The 24,772-nt window shown below is 37.4% G+C and overlaps 1 protein-coding gene and 1 non-coding gene across 3 annotated transcripts in view; both read left to right on the top strand.

Annotated features, from left to right (window-relative positions):
* The window catches only part of RGS7 (regulator of G protein signaling 7), a 306,416-nt gene that overhangs the window by 155,892 nt on the left and 125,752 nt on the right, over positions 1-24,772 (top strand). The gene's annotated exons all lie outside the window — the stretch shown is intronic.
* On the top strand, positions 21,850-22,016 carry LOC126014835 (U1 spliceosomal RNA). The gene has a single exon (XR_007497811.1). It is a non-coding gene; the product is annotated as a U1 spliceosomal RNA (small nuclear RNA).

Below are 24,772 nucleotides of genomic sequence, written 5' to 3'. Positions count from 1 at the left end.
TTTTTTTTATGGTGCCAGGTAACTTTCCTCTCAGTTGTGGATGAAATAATCCAGCCTCTCTAACTAGAGATCTTGGTATTTATACAGGTCATAGGACAAAGCCTAGGAATAGTCTTTCTTTTTTTTAAATTTATTTAAACACCTTAATTACATACATGATTGTGTTTGGGTTTCAGTCATGTAAAGAACACCACCCATCACCAGTGCAACATTCCCATCACCAATGTCTCAAGTCTCCCTTCGCCCCACTCGACCCCCTGTACTCTAGACAGGCTCTCCATTTTCCTCATACATTCTCATTATTAGGACAGTTCAAAATGTAGTTATTTCCCTAACTCTTTGTGGTGAGCTTCCTGAGGTGAGCTGGAACTTCCAGCTCTTTTCTCTTTTGTGTCTGAAAATTATTATTACAAGGGTGTCTTTCAATTTTCTTAAAACCCATAGATGAGTGAGACCATTCTGCGTTTTTCTCTCTCTCTCTGACTTATTTCACTCAGCATAATAGATTCCGTGTACATCCATGTATAGGAAAATTTCGTGACTTCATCTCTCCTGACAGCTGCATAATATTCCATTGTGTATATGTACCACAGTTTCTTTAGCCATTCATCTGTTGAAGGGCATCTTGGTTGTTTCCAGAGTCTTGCTATGGTAAATAGTGCTGCAATGAATATAGGTGTAAGGAAGGGGTTTTTGTATTGTATTTTTGTGTTCCTAGGGTATATTCCTAGGAGTGGTATAGCTGGATCGTATGGGAGCTCGATTTCCAGTTTTTGGAAGAATCTCCATATCGCTTTCCATAAAGGTTGAACTAGACGGCATTCCCACCAGCAGTGGATAAGAGTTCCTTTCTCTCCACATCCCCGCCAACACTGTTTATTCTCATTCTTTGTGATGTGTGCCATTCTCTGGGGTGTGAGGTGGTATCTCATCGTTGTTTTGATTTGCATCTCCCTGATGATTAGTGATGTGGAACATTTTTTTATCTGTCTTTGGGCCATGTGTATTTCTTCTTTGTCAAAGTGTCTGTTCATTTCTTCTCCCCATTTTTTGATGGGGTTAGATGTTTTTTCTTGTAAAGTTCTGTCAGTGCCTTGTATATTTTGGAGATTAGCCCCTTATCTGATGGGTATTGGGTGAATAGTTTCTCCCACTCAGTGGGTGGCTCTTGTATCCTGGGCACTATTTCCTTTGAGGTGCAGAAGCTTCTCAGCTTAATATATTACCATCTGTTAATCTCTGCTTTCACTTGCTTGGAGAGTGCAGTTTCCTCCTTGAAGATGCCTGTAATGTCCTGGAGTGTTTTGCCTATGTGCTCTTCTATATATCTTATGGTTTTGGGGCTGATATCGAGGTCTTTAATCCATTTGGATTTTACCTTCGTACATGATGTTAGCTGGGGGTCTAAGTTCAATTTTTTGCAAGTGGCTATCCAATTGTGCCAACACCACTTGTTGAAGAGGCTTTCCCTGCTCCATTTAGGATTTCCTGCTCCTTTATCAAAAATTAGGTGGTTGTATGTCTGGGGAACATTTTCTGAGTATTCAAGCCTATTCCACTGATCTGAGGACCTATCCTTATTCCAATACCATGCTGTTTTGATAACTGTTGCTTTGTAGTACAGTTTAAAGTTGGGGAAAGTAATTCATCCCATATTCTTTTTCCCAATGATTGCTTTAGCTATTCGAGGGTGTTTATTGTTCCAAATGAATTTCAAAAGTGTCTGATCCACTTCTTTGAAGAATGTCATGGGTATCTTTAGAGGGATGGCATTAAATCTGTATAATGCCTTGGGGAGTATTGCCATTTTGATGATGTTAATCCTGCCAATCCATGAGCAGGGTATGCGTTTCCATTTCCGTGTGTCCTCTCTTATTTCTTGGAGCAGAGTTTTATAGTTTTATTTGTATAGGTCCTCCACATATTTAGTCAAGTTGATTCCAAGATATTTGAGTTTGTGTGGCACTATTGTGAATTGGGTTGTTTTCTTAATGTCCATTTCATCCTTATTACTATTGGTGTATAGAAAGGCCATTGATTTTTGTGTGTTAATTTTGTAGCCTGCCAACTTGCTATATGAGTCTATTGTTTCTAGAAGCGCTTTGATAGAGTCTTTAGGGTTTTCTAAGTAGAGTATCATGTCATCTGCAAACAGTGAGAGCTTGACTTCTTCCTTTCCTATCTGGATTCCCTTGATATCCTTTTCTTGCCTAATCGCTATAGCAAGTACTTCCAGTGCTATGTTGAATAGGAGTGGTGAGAGAAGACAGCCTTGTCTTGTGCCAGAATTTAGAGGGAAGGCTTTCAGTTTTTCTCCATTGAGGATAATATTTGCCACTGGCTTGTGGTAGATGGCCTTCACTATATTGAGAAAGATTCCCTCCATTCCCATCTTGCTGAGAGTTTTGATCAAGAATGGGTGTTGGACTTTATCAAATGCTTTCTCTGCATCTATTGATATGATCATGTGGTTTTTATTTTTCTTGTTATTGATGTTGTGTATTATGTTGATAGATTTATGGATGTTAAACCAGCCTTGCATTCCTGGGATGAAACCTACTTGACCGTAGTGGATGATCTTTTTAACGAGGCATTGAATCCTATTTGCCAGGATTTTGTTGAGGATCTTTGCATCTGCATTCATCAGTGATATTGGTCTGTAATTTTCTTTTTGGTAGCGTCTCTGTCTGGTTTAGGTATCAAGGTGATGTTGGCTTCATAAAAGCTATTTGGAAGTGTTTCTGTTTGTTCAATTTCATGAGAGTCTTGCCAAGATTGGCAGTAGTTCCTCTTGGAAAGTTTGATAGAATTCATTAGTGAATCCATCTGGACCTGGGCTTTTGTTTTTCGGCAGACATTTGATTACTGTTTTAATTTCATCAATGGTGATGGGGGTGTTTAGATATGCTACATCCTCTTCCTTCAACCATGGAAGATTATAAGAGTCCAAGAATTTATCCATTTCTTCCAGGTTCTTATTTTTAGTGGCGTAGAGTTTTTCAAAGTAGTTTCTGATTACCCTTTGAATCTCTGTCATATCAGTAGTGATCTCTCCTTTTTCATTCCTGATACGAGTTATCAAGTTTCTCTCTCTCTCTTTCTTTGTTAGGTTTGCCAGTGGTCTATCAATCTTGTTTATTTTTTTTCAAAGAACCAACTTCTGCTTTCGTTGATCTTTTGGATTGTTTTTTGAGTTTCCACTTCATTGATTTCTGCTCTCAGCTTTGTTATTTCCTTCTGTCTTCCTATTCTTGGGTCCTTTTGTTGAGCATTTTCTAGTTCTATTAGCTGTGTCATTAAGCTACTCAGGTAAGCTCCTTCTTCCTTCCTGATGTGTGCTTGCAAAGCTATAAGTTTTCCTCTCAGTACTGCTTTTGCTGTGTCCCATAATTTCTGATAGTTTGTGTCTTTATTGTCATTTGTTTCCAGGAACCTTTTTATTTCCTCCTTGATATCATCTCGGACCCACTGGTTATTGAGCATGAGGCTGTTTAACTTCCAGGTGTTAAAGTGTTTCTTCTGAGTCCCTTTGGAGTTCACAAATAATTTCAGAGCCTTGTGGTCAGCGAAGGTAGTCTGCAAAATTTCTATCCTCTTGATCTTATGGAGGTATGTTTTATGTGCCAGCATGTAGTCTATCCTGGAGAATGTCCCATGTACATTGGAGAAGAATGTGTATCCAGGTTTCTGGGGATGGAGTATCCTATATATATATCCACTAGGCCTCTTTCTTCCATTTCTCTCCTCAGGTCTAGTATATTCTTGTTGGGTTTCAGTCTGGTTGACCTGTCCAGTGTTGACAAAGCCGTGTTAAGGTCCCCCACAATTATTGTGTTGTTGTTGATATTATTTTTCAGATTTGTCAACAGTTGTATTAAATATTTTGCTGGCCCCTCATTCGGTGCATATATGTTTAGGAGAGTGAATTCTTCCTGCTCTACGTACCCCTTGATTAATATAAAATGTCCATCTTTGTCCCTTACAACCTTCCTGAGTAGAAAGTTTGCATTATCTGATATTAGTATGGCCACTCCAGCTTTTTTATGGGTGTTGTTTGCTTGGATAATTTTTCTCCAGCCTTTTATTTTGAGTCTATGTTTGTTCTGACTATTCAGGTGCGTTTCTTGTAGGCAGCAGAAGGTTGGATTGAGTTTTTTGATCCATTTAGCCACTCTGTGTCTCTTAACTGGTGCATTTAGTCCATTGACGTTGAGAGAAAGAATTGTCCTGGGATTTAACGCCATCTTTATTTCAAAATTTGGTGTGTCTTTTGGGTAGTCTTGTCTTAGATTAGGTCTTTCAGTTTTTCTCTTAAGACTGGTTTTGTGTCTGTGAAGTTTCTGAGCTGTTTTTTGTCTGTGAAGCCATGTATTCTTCCGTCAAACCGGAAAGTGAGTTTTGCTGGGTATAGTATTCTGGGTGAAGCATTCATTTCATTCAGTCTTGTCACAATATCCCACCACTGCTTTCTGGCATTGAGTGTTTCTGGTGACAGGTCTGCTGTAAATCTCAGGGAAGCTTGCTTGAACGTGATTTCCCCTTTTGATCTTGCTGTTTTCAGAATTCTGTCTCTATCTGTGGGATTTGTCATTGTGACTAGGATGTGTCTTGGGGTGGTTTTTCTGGGGTCTCTTTTGGTTGGTACTCTTCGTGCATGCAGGATTTGATCACATATATTCTTTAGCTCTGGAAGTTTCTCTTTAATGATGTTCTTGACCGTTGATTCTTCCTGGAAGTTTTCTTCCTGGGTCTCTGGGACTCCAATGATTCTTAAGTTGTTTCTGTTGATCTTATCATAGACTTCTATTTTCATCTGTTCCCATCCTTTGACTATTTTTTCCATTGTCTGCTCATTTGCTTTAAGTTTTTTGTCCAATCTCTCCTGCTGTATGGAATTATTATGTATCTCATCTTCCACAGCACCAAGTCTATTCTCAGCTTCTGATACCCTGTCCCAGAGCTTATCCATTTTGTCATTCACTTCGTTTACTGACTTTTTCAGTCCTGTTAGTTGACATGTTATTTCAGTTTGGAGTTTTGTGATTTCTGTCTTCATATTTTCTTGGTTCTTATTAGTGTTCTGTTCAACTCGATCCATGGTTTCTTGGAGTCCGTTGAGCATCTTCCATATTGCTAGTCTAAAGTCCTTATCTGAGAGGTTGATTAGTTGGTTGGTCATTATCTGGTCCTCAGTATTGTCATCTTCATTCTCTATGTCTGATGCTGGCCTGCGTTGTTTCCCCATTGTCACACTTGTATTGTGGTTTTTTTCTACGTGTTGTGGTGGTATTCATTGTCTATATGATGCAGGCAGCACACTCCTCTGGCTCCTCCCTTTCTGGATGGGCTGACTTGCCTCTAAGGGAGGGGAGTCCTCCGTGGATGAAGCCTCACACTGGGTCAAATCTTAGGCCCGAGCATGCAACAGAGAAGACAGTCCGGAGAGAAATGTTTGCTTCTGTGATATATCGCCGTTCTTAGTGTGATTTTTCCTTCTTGTTGCAATGGAGTTCTTTCCTTAGAAAGAGTGCACGGACGCGAAGCAAAGCGGAGCAGCCGTGCTCTGCTGAAGCCTCTTTTTGCCCCACTCGCAAGAGTTTCACGCCAGAGGACAGTAGACAGACACAGACAGGTCACACTCACAGTTTTTCACAGTTGGGCCCCACTGGGCCGGTGTACTTTCGCGGATTTTCCCGCCTGGTGTCACACACAGGGAGCCGGCTTTTGCAAAGCTTAGCCGGTTTTCATGCTCTGTAGTCCCTCCCTGAAAATGGCGTCTGGGCGAGCGAGGTTTCTGGAGCCTCTTTTTGCCCCACTCGCAAGAGTTTCATGCCAGAGGACAGTAGACAGACATAGACAGGTCACACTCACAGTTTTTCACAGTTGGGCCCCACTGGGCCGGTGTACTTTCGTGGATTTTCCATGCCTGGTGTCACACACAGGGAGCCGGCTTTTGCAAAGCTTAGCCGGTTTTCATGCTCTGTAGTCCCTCCCTCGGAATAGTCTTTCTTTATAGTTCTAGAAGTTCTGTTCCATCATTGTTGTTGTAACCAGTCTTTTATAATTGGTGGTTGCAGTTTTTGCACAGATACCAGATCAAAGCCTGGAATAGAGTTTTTTACATTATGATTCCAGAAGTTCTATTCCATTGTAGTTATCACAGTCAGACCTCTGGGATTTGAGATCTTGGTTTTTGTACAGATCCTAGACTGAAGCATAAACTAGGGTCTTTTTTATTGGTCCCAGTGTAAGTACTGCTCAGTCTTGGCTGTCAATGTCATTTTTCAATAGTTGGTAATCTTGGTTTTTGCATAGGTCAAAGGGCCAAGTGTCTTCTGATTTCATCTTACCATTAGGACATTCTGTTCTTAGATCTAGTTATTGCCATTTTCTCTTTGTCTGGATGTCATATCAAACTGGTGCTAGTTGGTGTTAGAGATGTATTAGGAATTTCTAAGGGGGAGTTTGGTTCCTGTTGCTGTTGTGAGCAACTGTATTGGTTCAATGTCTGAAGTCTAGGTCTCAGGATTGGACGGATGCTGCCAAGTCACATGGTGTCTAAGTTGGGTCCACATGTCACATGTTCAGGGTGGGAGGCACTCTTGTATTATAAAATATATGGATTCTTATCTCTAGTAGATAAGAGCATGTTTCTATACATAAAATCCTCCCTTTTATAGTATGCCTTTGCAAAAAGAAATGCTGCTATATTATATTGCTGGTGCATTTGGGGTAAGAATGTCAGACTACAGAATCTTTGTGCCCTGGTTTTGACCTGAGCTTTTATCACAGGCAAGACTTTTTCTTGTATGTTTTCATACCAAGTAGAACCAAAACTCTTTATATTCCTATAAATAGAGGTATCTGGTATGTGTCCTTCCTCTGAACTATTTCAGTTATAAGATACTTTCAATTAAATCCTCCTGGGAGCAAACTGCATCTTTTTTACCTTTTATATTCCATAATTTCTTTTTGTTTGTTTAATTTGTTTGGTTTGAGGACCACACCCATAACTAGAGCACTTACTTCAGTCTTTATGCTTAGTGATCACTATTCACTGACTTTGAGACCATATAGAGTGCAAAGATTCTAACACAAAAAGCACACTCTGTCCACTGTACTATCACCCTGTCACCCTCCATGACTTCTAAATCAATTTATCTGAAGAATTCTAACCATTGCACAAAGCACTTAATTGACATAGGTATGTATTTTTTATATTTTGTGTTTTTTAATTAATAATTTGTATTTTGGGAATTGATGTTAAGGAGTGGAATTGCTAGACCATATGTAATTTCTGCTTTAACTTTTTTCGTTGTTGTTGGTTTTTGGGTCATACCCTGCAGCACTCAGGGGTTACTCCTGGCTCTATGCTCAGAAATCGCTCCGGGCAGGCTCAGGGAACCATGTTTTAACTTTTTTGAGAAATAGCCAAACTTTTTTCTATAGAGCATAAACCAGACAACATTTCCACCAACCATGAATGAGGGCTATTTTCTCACCACAACTTTGCCATCACCATTTTTAATCTTTGTTATGTATTCATTTTCATTTTATTTTTATACTTCAAAATCAATGTCTTGCATTTTTTTAGAATTCAGTTACCAGTGTCTTTCTTTTACCATGAATATTTACTTTGATATTTTTCCATTTGTAGCTGTCAGGGCCAATCAAAACCTCCAAAAGAAAGGGTTATAAAGAGGCTTAAAGGAGATGCAAAGCAGAATGCTAGGAACCTTTTGGCCAGCCTCCTAGGTCCAAAGAGAGACAGAGAGAAGACCAAGGTTGTAACCAGGGTGAAAAGTCAGCTCTAAAAAGGACCAGACAAAGGGAAATAGTAACCTGCAGCAAACATCCAGCAGGATTAATACAGTACCCACCTAGGTACTTGCTATTTCACCCCTAGTTTATATGGCCCATGGTTGAAGGCCCCCACAGAAGCATTGACAAAGAGTGTCTGAATAACTGACATATTTACCTTCAAAGAGACAGTAGCCCACTTATGGCTGACCAGGAGCCATAAGAATCCTTTTTTTTAATATCTCCTCCCTTTCCCATAGCTTTAAAATGTTTTAGGAGTTAAGACTAAATAAGAGTATCTAAGTATTGTTTTACATTGCCCAACAAGTTTCAGGTAAGTCAGATCTAAAAAAAATTAGCTGATGATATAATCTATAGGTTCAGGGCAGCTGGAATTTAATGGTCCTCTGTAGGTCAAGATCATTCCTCGAGCCAAGATAATATTCAAATCAAATAGGTGATGGACATGTTGAAAACAGCAATTTTTTTACTCCTAGTGAAGGAGATTTGGCACTTCATTGCCAAGGGAAAATAAAACAAACAGAAGTTTTTAGGTACAGTAAAAATAGCAATGTATTGAACTGACTAGAACTAGATAAAGTTTATGTGCATGTTTACAAGAGACATAAAACTAAAAGAAGCAACCAAAGAACAGAGGATCAGAAAATAACCTAAAAGAGAATATTTTAAACATCAAGGAGCTATGCAGAACAAAAACTGTTATTTTTAGATGACCTATGTGTAACAGGTTTTTAAAACCTATACAAAAGAAGCTAAATTTACTATAATATTTCTTAAAGAAGTGAAAACTCTGGGAAACTAGGGCGATGAGATCATCGACTGTTTCCTGCTGACATGAATCATTGTTGGGTTGACAGTTTCACGTTTTGATATCTAACTAATAATGAGAAAATGACATAACCAAGTTCTTACACAAAGAATAAATGCAGCTGAACTGATTGAAAACAAGATGATATTTCACATATTTCTAAATTTGATAAGGCTAAAAGCCTTTCTAAATCTCACTGATGTCAACATCTGATGATTTGTAAAGGAGGCAAGAATTTTCTTGGGACTGTCCTATAGAACTATAAGTATAGCCTTTGTCTTGAGTGATTAAGTCACCTGCTATGCATGTAGTCTTTATCAATTTTTACCTAGGTAGGGGAATTGTTTTCTGAGCCTTTACATCTTCTTGAAAGTGTCTCAGCAGCTGCATAATGCTCTTTTTAAAGTAAATTCTAAAATTTAAAGAAAATAATATTAAGAATAGGAAATCAATAAGGGGCACAGCCCCCTTTCGGTTTTTTAATAACTGTTTTGAGAATCTTATGAGCTTATTCAACAATGACTTGTCCTTGAGGGTTATATATTATGCTAGTAATATGTTTAATTTGCTATTCATTGCTAAATGATTGACACATTTTACTATTGTAGGCTGGACTATTATCAGTTTTGATAGTATTGGGAACACCATGAGAGAAAAGCATTATAATAAAAAGGGGCAAATGTTTAAACTCTTTCTGAAGTCATAGTACAGCTGATCTAAAATGAGAATATGTATCAATATATCATGTAGAAATAGTTTTTTTGGAAAGAGGATAATGTGAGTAATATATATTTGCTATAATTTATTTTTCATCAGATCTCAGCGGTTAACTCCAGTCACATGAGGTGTGCAGTGCAAAGGAGCACAAATACAAACATCTGTCTGGTTTCTCTTAGAGGTGATAGTGTACATGATGGGAATAGGCATTTGTATATAGACATTATACTGTTCTTATGGTAACAAATATTTGCATTGAAAAGTGATTATCTTATTTGTTTTTAAAGCCATTGGACAGGAAAGATCAGAATGAGATCATATATGAGTGGTGAAAATAAGCTTAGAGAGATTTTCTAAAATAGCTTGCAGTTGTTGAAGCAAATCATGAACTACAGGGTTATGAGCATTTGTAGAAGCAATGAGAATTCCAGGATAAAGGTCAATTATGTAGGCTGAGTCACTTACTATTATATTATATTATATTAGCCTGACATGTGAGAGTTTAAAAAAATTTTAAATGGGGGGAGGGGCGCTCTGCCACTGCTGCTGGAACTGGGATGTGGACCATACATCTGGCAAGTAGTGGGGGAGGGGTGATTGACCCAGCCCCAGACCTCCACCACACCTTCTGACAGAGGGAGAGGGGACACCTTGGGTAAAGAGGAAGGGACCTATGCCTTCTGGCAGGAAGCAAGAAAGGAGACTTGTGGGCGGGGCCAAACCTCAGCAACTGCAGTCATCATACCCACCTAGAACCACACTTCAGAGAAGGGACCCAGCCCCATGCCACAGGTGACAAAGGAGGGCTGAAATCTGCAGGCGTTACACTCCAAGCCAAACCACCAAATGCAAAAAAAAAAAAATTGGTAAACTAAGGAAGACTCTTAACAACGGGGAATATGGAGAGAAATCCTAGCAAGTTTCCAAGTCCACATAGGCAGAGGTCCAATAGATGAATACTAAAAGCAACAATGCAGGCCATGGCAAAAGAAATCAAGGATTCACTAGCCAGCGAATTTAAGAGATCCATAGATAAACAAATCAACAACTTAAAGATGAACATTTACAGGAGATGAGAGAATCCATACAAATAGAATTAAAGGATAAAAACAACTTAGCAAGCCATAACAGCAGAATTACACATTAGAGAATCATATAGAAGAACTTGAAGAAAATTTGCAAACCAAAAATGACAAAGAAGCCAATAAGAAAATAAAAGGTAAAGCACTGGAAAAAAAGTTAGATATTTAATGAACAAAGACAAAAAATAATTTATGGATTGTAGATATACAAGAAGAGGAGGAAATAGGGAAAGGGGAATAACAAATGGTCAGGGAAATAATAGCAGAAAACTTTCCCACCATCTGGAAAGAGGCTACAGTGCAAATCCAGGAGATAAAAAGGATAAAAAGAGTCCCTAATAAAATAGACCCTAATAAACTAACACCAAGACATATAGTGATTTAAATGGTGAGAGAGAGAGAAAGAGAGAGAGAGAGAGAGAGAGAGAGAGAGAGAGAGAGAGAGAGAGATGTACACTTTGAAGCAATAAGGGAGGATAAAAACCTCAAGTACAATGGAAAGAACCTAAATCAAACCAGATCTCCCATTTGAAACAATTCAAGCAAGATGACAGTGGAATGACATATTTAAATGACTGAATGAAAGAAACTTTCAAACAAGAGTCCACTATCCGGAAAAGCTCTCATTCATATGGGAGGGAGGACTGATAAAATCTCAGACAAAAAAGAACTCGCATTATTTGCACAAACACAACTGATTCTAAATGATCTGCTCAGAGATGAATTACACAATCTAAATCCCCAATTGTAACAACACCCACCTTACACACTACAACTGCACAACAGCCCTCTCCGTCAATAATCTCCTTAAATGTTAATGGTCAACTCTCCCATTAAAAGACACATAGGAGAGAGTTGAATTAGAAAACAAAAATCAGATTTCTTCTGCCTGCAAGAAACACACCTACAAGTACAGAATAGACACAGGCTCAGAATAAAAGGATGGAAATTAATTACTCAAGCCAATGGAAAACAAAACCTGGGACAGCCATTCTTATATCAGACCAAATTACATTCAACCTCAAGAAAGTGATCAGAGACAAAGATGGTCACTACTTACTGATCAGGGCAACACTAGACCTAGAAATACCAACTCTGGTCAATATTTATGCACAAAATGCAGTGTCAGCAAAATATGTAAGGCATTTGCTCGCAAACCTGTAGAACCATATGGAAGGAAATGTAATAGTAGCAGGAGTTCTCAATACTCCTCTAAAACCACTGGACAGAACCAACAGACAGAAAACTGGCAAAGAAATAAGAGCCCTAAATGAGAAATTAGAAGAATTAGGGATAATGGATTTATATAGGGCCCTCCACCCCCCAGAAAGCAGAATACACATTCTTCTCAAGTACACATAGAACCTTCTCCAGAATAGAACATGCCTTAGGATATAAATCTAACTTCATAAAGCCACAAATATAAGGATTATTAGAAGAACCCTATCAGATCACTATACAATAGAGATCAAGATTGACTGTCAAAAGAAGCTATGGAGAAAATCCAACACCTGGAAATTAAACAACATGCTGCTCAACAACAGATGGATAAAAGAGGAACTCAAGAAAATAAAAAGATTCCCTGAGACAAACAAAAATGAAGAGACAAATTGTCAAAATTTGTGGGACACAGTAAAAGAAATATTAGGGGAAAACTCTTAGCAATACAGGCCTATATGAGGAAAGAGGAACATGACAAAATCAACAATTTAAAGGGACACCTTAAGGAGCTGGAAAAACCCATCACTGATGAAATGCCCAGAAACTCAGAAAACCTCCCAACTCAATGCACCTACCCAATCTCTTTTATTTGATTTATTATTTTTTACTTCATTTTTACTATATTTACCTATTTTTCTGTCCTCTTTTCTCTTATCTTTTTCTCTTCCTTCCTCTTTTTCTTAAGCTATACCTAAGCTAATTATTTATCTTAATTCAACTAGTCCTTAAGAGCTCAGACACATCCTATTAGGGTCAGACCTCTAACAACATCTTAAGAATTGATCACTAATATATGTCTTTATGTGGGCATGAGTACATAGAGAGAGGACTCCTCTATGAGAGCCAAACCTAATTTTTAAACAATCCATGCCTATAGTGTATATACCCCTTCTATATACTTTCCTTCCTCCCCACCTTCAGAAATCCTACTATCCCTTTACCCCCCAATTCCAAGCTGATATCCCGCATTATTAATGCTCTTTACCTTCAGTTCTTAACCCATAGGTATCAAGACCGACCTCCTGCCCCAGTAAGACATCACCCAGCCCCCAAGTGAAGGAACACCCACTCAATCCAATATCTTATCCCCTGGCAAGAAACAACCAACACCCCTGCTGACTCAAGCTCTGTGGCCCCCCTCAGGACTTATTTCATTATGATGGAAATTTTTGAGCACATACTGTAGTGTGCTTGAGAATATAACCCAAATATTCATATGAGGAAAGCATCTGAATTATTTCTGTTAAAACTTTATATAAATAAGTGCCCTTAGATTTACTTCATTAAGGCTCCACTGTGGTGTCTACACAGGGTAGTTAGCCTATCATTGGAATTACAGTGGTGGTGGGCTCTGTACTGAAGAGACCAAATTAGAAAATGTATGTCCTCTGAATTTTGGACAAAGAAGTAGCTGGAGGGGGATTAGTGAAGTCAGTGTGCCAGTGTTCACATATATATTGACCCCATAAATTCAGAATAAGGGAGCTACAAAAGGCTTAAATGTGGCTATATTCACTTCAGGGCTAATGCAATTTAGCTGCCTAGGACTCTGTTGGTCAGAGGAAGAAGTCACAGTGCCATAAGGTATCTCCTACAGGGCCCAACAATGGGACCAAGATAGGGAAGAGATAATGGACACATCAGCACCCAGGTCAATCATTCCTTTAAATTCTACGTATCTCTAGATTTATTAATGGGCGAACATTCTTATTAAGATGGGTAGAGGCCACTAGGGGATCCACAGAAGCTGCTAGGGGGTTAGAGCTACCCAAACCTGCCATCTTAGGATATTGGAGTAGCCAGACATAACAAATGGGAGAATCAAGCGTTGGAAAATGCACCATTTTTAGATGTCCATGTTGTTGGGACTGTGATAACAATTGCTATCTCTCCCATATTATCAAAATCTATTATTCCCACATGTACTTTCATTCCTTTCATAGTTAGATTGCTTCTATCTCAGATAATGACCTATAGTGCCCGTTTGTATTTTTCCCTTTATTCTGGATTTCATTTTGTAGAGATATTGAGCTGATGTTATTGTGAAGGTATCAGGACAGGAGATATTTAAGAAAGCACTTCCTGTGGTGATGGGTTGCAACAAACTTATTGGCTGTAGTACTGCATGAATTGGGACCCCTGATTTTGTGGTGCCTGGGGTTGCCCACTTGCCAGTTCCTCAGTAACTGCAATGTACAGATTTAATACGATCCCTCTAAAGATACCCATGGCTTTCTTCAAAGAAGTGGGTCAGGGGCCGGCGAGGTGGCGCTAGAGGTAAGGTGTCTGCCTTGCAAGCGCTAGCCAAGGAAAGGACCACGGTTCGATCCCCCGGCGTCCCATATGGTCCCCCCCAAGCCAGGGACAATTTCTGAGCTGGTAGCCAGAAGTAACCCCTGAGCATCTAACGGGTGTGGCCCAAAAAACCAAAAAAAAAAAAAACCAAAAAACAAAGAAGTGGGTCAAACACTTCTGAAATTCATTTGAAACAATAAATACCCATGTATAGCTAAATCAATCCTTGGGAAAAGTAATATAGGAGGCATTACTTTCCCCAATTTTAAACTGTATTACAAAGCAATAGTTACAAAACAGCATGATATTGGAATAAAGACACGCTCAGATCAGTGGAATAGGCTTGAGTACTCAGAAAAATGTTTCCAAGACATAAAATCACTTAATTTTGATAAAGGGACAAAGAATACTAAATGGAGCAAAGAAAGACTCTCCAACAAGTGGTGTTGGCACAACTGGTTAGCCACTTGCAAAATAGAGAACTCAGACCTCCAGCTAACACCATGTACAAAAGTAGAATCCAAATGAATTAAAGACCTCAATATCAGGCCTGAAAACGTAAGGTATATAGAACAACATGTAAGTAAAACACTTTATAACATTGAGACTAAATTCATCTTCAAGGAGGAAATAGCATTCTTCAAACAAGTGGAAGCAGAGATAAACAGATGGGAATAAATTAAGCTGAGAAACTTCTGCACCTCAAAGGAAATAGTGCCTAGGATACAAGAGCCGCCCACTGACTGGGAGAAATTATTCACCAATATCCATCAGATAAGGGGCTAATATCTAAACTATACAAGACACTGACAGAACTTCACAGAAAAATATCTAATCCCATCAAAAAATGGGGAGAAGAAATGAACAAACACTTTCTCAAAGAAGAAATACAAATGGCCAAAAGACACATGAAAAAATGCTCCATGTCACTAATCATCAGGGAGATGCAAATAAAAACAACAATGAGGTATCATCTCACACCACAGAGACTGGCACATATCACAAAGAACAAGAACAATCAGTGCTGGAGGGGATGTGGATAGAAAAGATGATGGGAATGCCATCTAGTCCAGCCTCTATGGAAAACAATATGGAGATTCCTCCAAATACTGGAACTGGAGCTCCCATATGATCTAGCTATACCACTCCTAGGAATATACCCTAGGAACACAAAAATAAAATACAAAAATCCCTTCCGTACACCTATATTCATTGCAGTACTATTTACTGTAGCAAGACTTTGGAAACAAACAAGATGCCCTTCAACAGATGAACAGCTAAAGAAACTGTGGTACATATACACAATGGAATATTATACAGCTGTCAGGAGAAATGAAGTCATGAAATTTTCCTATACATAGATGTACATGGAATCTATTATGCTGAGTGAAATAAGTCAGAGAGAGAGAGAGAGAGAGAGAGAGAGAGAGAGAGAGAGAGAGAGACACAGAATGGTCTCATTCATCTATGGGGTTTAAGAAAAATGAAAGACATCCTTGCAATAATTTTCAGAGACAAAAGAGAGGAGGGTTGGAAGTTGCAGCTCACCTCATGAAGCTCACCACAAAGAGTGATGAGTTTAGGTAGAGAAATAACTACATTGAGACTATCCTAACAATGAGAATTTATGAGGGAAATAGAAAGTCTGTCTAGAGTACAGGTGGGGGTGGGGTGGGGAGGAGGGATATTTGTGACATTGGTGATGGGAATGTTGCACTGGTGATGTGGGGTGTTCCTTACATGACAGAAACCCAACCACAATCATGTTTGTAATCAAGATGTTTAAATAAAATATTATATAAAACCATGAATAAATGGCTTTTGTTATTTTATTTAATGTTATCAGGCAGTTTAACTTGTATGATTAAAATTTACAACCTAGACTGTACTGAAAGATCTTAAAATATCTGAATCAAAGATTTTATTATTGATGTAGTTTGGCTATCAGCATACCATTACTCTTTAATAAGGTTTTTGTGAAGGATTTTTGCTTACTTTGACTTCATCTCTATAACTACAGCAATAGTGGATATTTCAATATATCTATATAATAATAAAAAACATTACATTAACTAAGTGGGTTGTCTCAATACTCTATGAATATTTAATTTCTGTAAAGTGGTTGATGGAATCAAACTTCATATGTACTAAATACCAACAGTGCCATAATCACCATGTTGAGTATCTTATCTATGCTATTAATGGAAAAAGAAAAATTTTACACAATGGGAATATCAAAAACTTATATGGATTAGTCTCAGATGAATGTGACTGAAAACCAGCATTAAAACTCAAAATAATATTATATAAAGCAATCCTTTTAGACCCATACAAAAACTGTTGATTTTATTTTACAGAGTTTCTGTATTTATTTGATTTTTATTTAATTGGTATACAAATTACATATTATTTATTGTAGCTGCCAATGTTTAAGGAAAATACAAACAGCACTTCAATCTACTTGTAATTAATTTTTCATTTACAAAACTTTGACCAAACATACTAATGTTTGATGCAATACTTAGAAACCATCATATTTCCTATTACTATGGACTTGCATATCTATATAAATTAGAAAAATATAACAATAAAATAATAGAAAAGAATAATTGCCTTTAATATTTTCTAGATCTTCTAGTACATTAAGCCCTGCTACCTTTATTTTTTTCTTCTAAGATTTTTACTTTATTTGTTTTAATAATATATTTATTTAAGTACCATAGTTACAAACATGTTTGTAGTTGGGTTTCAGTCATAAATCACACACCCCTTCACCAGAGCAACCTTTGTGCCACCACCTGCCTATCTTTGATACAGGCATTCTATTTCTCTCACTCCCTACCATTGTCATGATAGTTGTTGGGGTAGTTATTTCTCTAACAGCACTCACCACTGTTTGTGGTAAGCTTCATATCATGGGCTAGTCCTTGCAGCCCTCATTCCTATTGTCTCTGGGTATTATTACAATAATATATTTTATTTTTCTTAAAAAAAAACATGAGTGAGAATATTCTGTGTCTATCTCTAGTCTACAGAATCAGTTCACTCAACATAATAGTTTCCATGACCATCATGTATAGGAAAATTTCATGACTTCATTTTTCCTGACAGCTACATAGTATTCCATTGTGTATATGTTCCACACTTTCTTAACCACTCATCTGTTGTCAAGCAACAGATGGGTTGTTTCCAGATTCTGGCTATTGAAAGTAGTGCTACAATGAATATAGGCATGCTGAAGGCTTTTTTGTTTTGTGTTTTTCTGTTCCTAATACTAGGAATGTTTATACCTAGGAATGTTATTGCTGGATCAATTGGAAGCTCAATGTCCAGTTTTCTGAGGAATCTCCATATTGTTTTCCATAAAGGCTGAACAAGATGACATTCCCACAAGCAGTGAATGAGATTCCTTTTCCCCATATTCCCACCAGCAATAATTGTTCTTGTTCTTTGTGATGTGTGTTAGTCTCTGTGGAATGAGATGGTACTTCATTGTTGTTTCGATTTGCTTCTCCCTAATTATTAGTGATGTGGATGACTTTTTCATGTGCCCTTTGGCCATCTGTATCTCTTCTATGAGGAAGTGAATCAATACCGCTTTGTTTCTTTACATAATTGGAAAAATAAGAGGGGCAGCATTTAGATCATTATTTGACAAAGAAAATCTGACATTTGACTCCTTATTTGCTGAGTTGTATATATATTTTTTCACTATTTGTAATCTAAAGACAATAGAGATGAGAGCTAGGAGGACTGGTTCATGCTAGGAAGCTTGTCATAAAGAGTGGGGAATGCAGTTAGGAGAGAGAAGGGACCACTATCACAATAATAGTTGGAAAGAATTATTCTGAACAAGAACTGAGTGAGGGAAGGAAGTAAAATAATTTGCACACTATACATAATAGATGTAACAATATTTAGTAATAATATTGCATACCACAGTGTCTAAAAGTATAAACTAGAGATAAAAGTATAAAATAGAGATAGAGAAGAACAATGTCTGCCTTAGAGGCAGAAAGAAGTGGGCAGGAGAACTGGGTACAGTAGCAGGAAATATGCACTGCTGAAGGGATGGGCATTGGAAATTCTATGACTGAAACTCATTCGAAAACAACTTTGTAACTTCATTTCATGGTGATTAAATTAAAATTATTATAACAAATTTAAAATAAAAAATAGTTGTAGTTTGGTAGGTATGAGCTTCTTTATTTTGACTTTCTAATGAATACAGGACTTTTACTAAGTAATCTCCCCTGTATATTTCCTCTCATGCCCCCTAAAATTATTTAACAAATGATTCAACAGATTGAGCTAGAGTATAGATGCCAGATGCAGCATGTAATACCTTATAATGTATATATTTTTAAATTTTTAATTATAACATAATTTAATTATTAAAATAAATTGATAATTGCAAAAATTCAAGGTTTGAGAAATATAAAATTCTGGTAGATTTACTTGTTTTTAAGAAAGCATGTTTAATGTTCCATAACAAAGACCTTTTATTGCAAGAATATTCTACCCTCACCATGAAGCTATATCAGTGTGGATCTCTATTTCTTCATAGATTTCCACTTACACATTTAATTATTATGTTTGCACAGATTTTTTTTCAGTCTTAGGTACCATAGAAACAAATATACCAATTGTCACCACTTCAGAGCTCTTACGTGTTCTTGATTTTGTTAGGAGATATTTTCTGTGGCTTTCCTCATACCTAGGAAGAGTGCCCATTATCTTCAGCACTGCAACTCTTTCATACATAATCAATCCCAGAGTCTGGACTAAAATGACTTCTAATTAATGTGAAGTTGTTAAACTTTCCTTTATTCTATAATTAGCTAGAGTTTCTAAATTCTCTACTTTTTCTATAATTTGTCTCCTACCAGGATACCTTAGAACTAATCTAACATAAATATTCTTTAGAATTGACCTCTTTTAAGACCTTGAGAAAAAAACCATATATATTGGACCCGAGAGATAGCATGGAGGTAAGGTGTTTGCCTTGCATGCAGGTCGGTGGTTCGAATCCCAACATCCTATATGGTCCCCTGGTGTGACCCAAAAACCCAAACAACAACAACAAAAATAAACCATATATATTAAGAGGTATCAGGGTCATTTCTCTATTGTCATATAATGGTCTGATGTCAGAACATTTTCCAAAGTATGAGTCAACATATTGACTAGAATTTGAACTTTATAATTAGAATGACTCTTTTAAAAATATTTTTGTTCTGAAAATTCAAGCATGGCCAAGTACAAAATATGTTCCTCCAGAGAGTAGCAGGATTCCAGAACATAAAATTAAGGATAAGGAAGAGTATCAGGTAGAGCTTGACTTCCAGTCAACATCAGGGCAGATACAAGCAAGCTAGAGAAAAATCAGGGTTCATAACTAAGGGAGATCTGCCATCCCGGCTATTGAGGTTTGTCTAAAGCTAGATGCTGTGGCTGCCAGTGCAGCCTCTTTTTCTGGTATAGATTGACAACTTGTCTGGTAAAAGCTCCGAGAAGGCCTCAACCATTTAAGTTTGTTGGGAAATAAATGGACTCCAACGTGGCCTTGACCAAATTGAGACTTTTCTGTCTCTGGCATTGGATTAGGCAGACCATCTCTTCTATTGTTATCTAGGATAGACATTAAGATGTATTTATCTAAATCTTATTTTCTCTTTAAAATAATTACTTTAATTAAGCACTCTTGCTGCAAAATTTTTCATGGTTGAGTTGACACATACAATGTACTCCCTACCCTTCAACAGCACACATTTCTTGCCACCATTGTCCCCAGTTCCCCCAACCCTCCTGCCTGCCTCTAGGGCAGATATTTTCTCTCTCTCCCTCTCTCTCCCTCCATTTTTTTTTAATATTTTACACGGTGGTTTGCACTACTGTTAAACCCTATTTTTTTTTTTACAATTGTGACTTGAACCCAGGCCACATATCTACATTTAGTAACTGAAAAAAAATTTGGCAAGAGTAGAAGTTTTTGAGTACCCCCCCCCCCCGAAAAAGAAACCAAAACAAAAAAAAAACAGACTTTCAATGAATACAAAGTATTTCTAACATCACTCTTTTGTTTTGAATTGCTCAGGCTGAAAGGGTTGCAAGTGGGATTATTTTGATCATTTTTGAGGTGGGTACTGGCGATGCTCAGGTGTTATTCCTGGCTTTTCACTCAGGAATCACTCCTGAAGATGCTTGGGGGACCATATGTGATGCTAGGTACTGAAATCAGGTCAGCTGCTTGCTTGCATGGTGACCTTATTATATTATCTCTCTGATCTCAAGCAGTAAAAATTTAAAAACCTGACCTCGGCAATAGTACAGCAGATTATTTGCATGCAGTTGCACTGGGTTTAATATAGACCATCCATATATAGTATTCAAAGAACCACCAAAAGCGATTCTTGAGTGTAGAACAGAAAGTAAATTCTGAACATTGTCTGGTATGACCCAAAAACCAGAAAAAATAAAATAAATTAAAAATAATAATCTCTGACCTAAAAGAGTAATTATTTAAATTTTCTAAAGACTGTAATCATCTCAACAGCCTTAAATTTGCTGAAACTAGGGAGAAGCATAGCATATGTACAGCAGGTAAGGAGTTTGCCTTGTAAGCAATCTGAGTTCAATCACCAGGATCCCATATGGTCCCCTGATCACTGCCAGGAATGACCCCTGAGTATAGAGCTTAGAGTAACCCTGAGCATTGATGGGTGTGGCCCAACTCCCCTTCCAAAAAATTGTGGAAGCATGTCTTCCTTACTCAGAGGTCATTCTTATATAATTGTCATGTTTGTATCTGGCCCTCAACCATTTTTTATAGGCATACTATAACAATTTTTTAAAAAGCTATCCAAATAAGAAACAGAATTTGAAAATCTCCGATTTAATTAATTAATTAAATTTATTTTTAAGTGCCATCAATCTCTAGTCAGAGACAGGAATATTTGTTTTAGGCTTAGCTTAAAAGGATAGAAATTTTGTGCGTATGACAATATATACTTTTAGAATCACCATCTGTATTCACCTATGATGAATACTGAGTCTGTAGCCTGAAGAAAATACAAGCCCACATCTGCTAAATTCCTTTTCTCCTATCTTTAACTACCCCCCAGCTCTACTAAAGGAGTTTGGTAATATTACTACAAATCTGATATAAAACCTAGACAGCAATAAAGTAGCATATAGATCAACTAAACAGAAGATAATGATTACATAACAGCATCAAATGATAATGATAAAATACAGCTAAATATAAAACACTTGAGATAGTTAACATTTTTAAGTACACACAACTTTCTCAGGGATAAACCATACATGGGGTATGTGTGTGGAGTGCATAAAGTTTAAATAATATCTTTTTAATTATAATGATATAAAGTGGGAAATAAAAAAACAAAATGAAAATTAAAAGAACTGTTTAGGAATTACTACTAACACTGCTCAGTAATCACCCCTGGTATGATAATGGGACAATATGTTGTGCCAGTTTTGGCTTTGTAAAAGGCAAGCACCCTATCTGTGTATTATGTTTTTATTTCCCTGAAATAAAAACTCTACTAGACAGACTTAGAAATTAAACATAAAAAAGTGTCAACAGATACCATAGAAATACCACGAATTTTGAGACCTTACATACACAACTATATACCAGTTCATTTCAGATATTGAAATTTAAAGGCCAGTGAGATAGCACAAAGGTAAGGCATTTACCTTGCATGTGGCCAACTTGGGACCCACTTCAATTCCTGGTATCCCATATGGTCCCCTGAGCTTGCCAGGAGCGATTTCTGAACACAGCTAGGAGTAGTAATCCCTGAGCATTTCCAGGTGTGGCCCCCAAACCACTAAATAAATAAACTACTAAGAAAAATTCAAATTTAAAAATTGATAAATTTACTTACCTGGCAGGGGCGATTCCATGATCACGAAGGTGGTTTCCCCAGGGTGAGGCTCACCCATTGCACTCTGGGCATGCTGATCCCTGCGATTTCCCCAAATGTGGAAAACTTGACTGTGTAATATAATATATGGTAGTGGGGACTGCGTGTGTGCTCTCCCCTGAAAAAATAAGAAAAAAATTGATAAATTTTTGATAACTATAACAAATCAGTGCTGAAAAAGTTAAAGATTTGAATAGATTGATCCTAAGTTTCAAATTGTAGTCATATATTTGTGATCTTGCTGGTGGTGTCAGGCCCTGGGCAAGCTCACAGCCAAACCCACCAAGCCCTTGAGTTTGGGGCAGGAAAAAGAAGAACAAGTGCACAAAGTCACATAACAAACCCTCCAGGGAGATCAATCAAAGGGATCCTTCAAGCCGAAGTTTCTTCTATCCACTGATTGCCAAGCACCAGTAAAGAGTTATTCTAGCTCCAGAGTGAAAGCACAGTGACAGGATATTTGCCTTGCATGGCTGACCAGGAACAGAACTGGGTTTGATCCCCAGTATCCCATATTGTCCGTGAATCTGAGCTCCTCCTGGGATGCCCTCCCCTCAATAAAAGAGTTACACTGCATAGGGTGAAAATCGGTATGTCAACATATTATCTTTCTCAACTTTTTATAAAGTGTAGAGATACAAGGTAAAAAAAAGTAAGTTATGTCCCAAGGTTATAGGCGGAAAACATGGATGTCTTTATCTAAAAGAGAAAAAGAGTGGCAGGTTTCTGTATGTATGCAGAAAAAGTTGGGTAAGTAGAAAGAAAATAACCTTTGGTCTAAAAATAGGGTGTCTTTACCCAAGAAGCATCCTGCAGGCTCTAGGAATACTAATTTTTCTAACCTCAAAGTATTTCTTCAAGGTTCCATAAAAGGTTTTCCTTAAGCACTTTGTTGCAATCAGACTTCAGTATTAGAGATCTTGGTTTTCTCACAGATCCTATGTCTAACTCAGGTGTTATGAAGCTTCTTCTGATATCATCTCATTGTTAGGTGACAAGGCAGGAAAATATGCCTTGAAAGCAAGTTGTTGCTGATTTAGATGTCTTCATCAGGGTGGCATATTAGCTCAACCTGGGGCAAGTAGGTGCCAAGGCAGTTCTACGGCCTGTTCTGGTATAAGTTCAATTGCTGTTGTAGGAGCAGAAAACTGTGGTGGATCCAAATATAGGACCCCAGCTTCAGGGTTAATCAGCTGATGTCCAAACAACTGAAGCTTAAGTCAAGTTACTATGGCAAATGTTCAAGGTGGAAGTCACCCTGTAGGAAAATTTCAGAGTTTCCATATCTAATGTATAATAACTCTTCTCTGTATCTAAACTTTATTTATTTTAATGTGTCCATGCAAAAAGAACAGTGCCACAGCATACTATTGGTGCCTAAAGGGAAATAAAAACCAGCCAAGTAATACCTACTACATAGTTCTATCAAAAACAAACAAAAAAAAATCAAAGGATATTGTCTACTATAAATTCCTACAAGAGAATACAAAGAGGAGGGGGTTAAACTACATATACACAATGAAATATACAAAAATTATACATATCGAGGAAATTTACCTAAGAAATATAGAAAGGAGGTATATGTATCCCCTTTAAGTCTTTTTGAAATAGTCTGAGGGGAGAAAAAATCTAGATCACAGCTTCACCCGGCAATGTGGAGTCTAAAAAAACAGCTTGCAGCAGTCACAAATCAGAAAATGCCCTAGAAATGTAGTCTCTCAAAAGCCTACAGGCTACAATCCATGGTGAAGAGATGTGGGAGCAAAGGGAGCTGCTGGGAACAAATCAGCAGCAATGGTTGAGGCATCTTGTTCCCAGGTAGAGGCAGAAGTTGTCTGGGAAATGCTGGCTGGCAGTGGGTTAGAGGGTTGGGTTTGGATTCCTGAGGAGTAAGAACTAAGAGTAAAAAGAGTTAACTGGGGATAAATAATAAATTAGGGGTGATAGAGTGAAAGAAAATAATAGAAAAGTATTTATAATGTGGTAAATAGGGAAGAGGAGAAAGAAAGGCTATATGCTACAGAAGGAATGGATATATATACAACATAGAAATGTACAATACAGATGAACATTAAATAGACATAGAAGTGGCCACCAAACACTCTCAAACACCACATAAACTGACAAATAAAATCAATCCTTAGGTTGCATTTGAAAAAATGACCCAAGTGGAATGAGTCAAAGCACTTTAAAATATAAAGCCAGTTTGGCAGGTGGAAAAGTTTTTCCAATCCTTGGAGCAATTATTGTTGATGACTGAGAACTTTGCTGAGAAAGGACTCATGTTTTAGAATGTACATGAACATTCTTAAAACAATCATAATACTCAAGTATTCAAGTCTAGAATACTAAGTAATATGTTAATGAGTACTATAAAGAGTCTCCATGGTGTATTGTATAACAGGTCTTAAACATCTAAGTTCCTTTCCTCAATTCAAAAGTATTTTAACTAAAGCATTCTGGAGAACAAAAGCATGTGATATAATAGAAAACCAGCACAAGTTAAAAATAAATAGCAAAAACATACTCAATGACTGAGTACTGTAGCAAGAGTTCATGGCAGCAGATGCCTTATCCAGGTATATTAGTGGAGAGAGACATTAGCATGCATAATTAAGTTGAAAATATAATTTGAAGTATTTCTTAATCTCAATGAGCACTGTATTAGGTGTTCAACAGAATATATACCTTTAATGTGAAAGTAGGGTGTCCAAACTATATTTCTAAGGGTCACTGTGAACAAAAATATTATAAAAGTTTATTATAAAAATAATAGAATTAAAATAAAAACTAATACATTCAAATAGTGAGAACTGCAGTGGGAGTCCATGGCTTTCAAAAACATTCTGCAGCTGTTTCTATTGGTAAAAAACATT

The sequence above is a fragment of the Suncus etruscus genome, chromosome 7, assembly GCF_024139225.1.
Source record: "Suncus etruscus isolate mSunEtr1 chromosome 7, mSunEtr1.pri.cur, whole genome shotgun sequence".
NCBI classification, from domain to species: domain Eukaryota; kingdom Metazoa; phylum Chordata; class Mammalia; order Eulipotyphla; family Soricidae; genus Suncus; species Suncus etruscus.
Note: the sequence above shows the minus strand (reverse complement) of the source record. Positions and strands in the feature narration are given on the sequence as shown.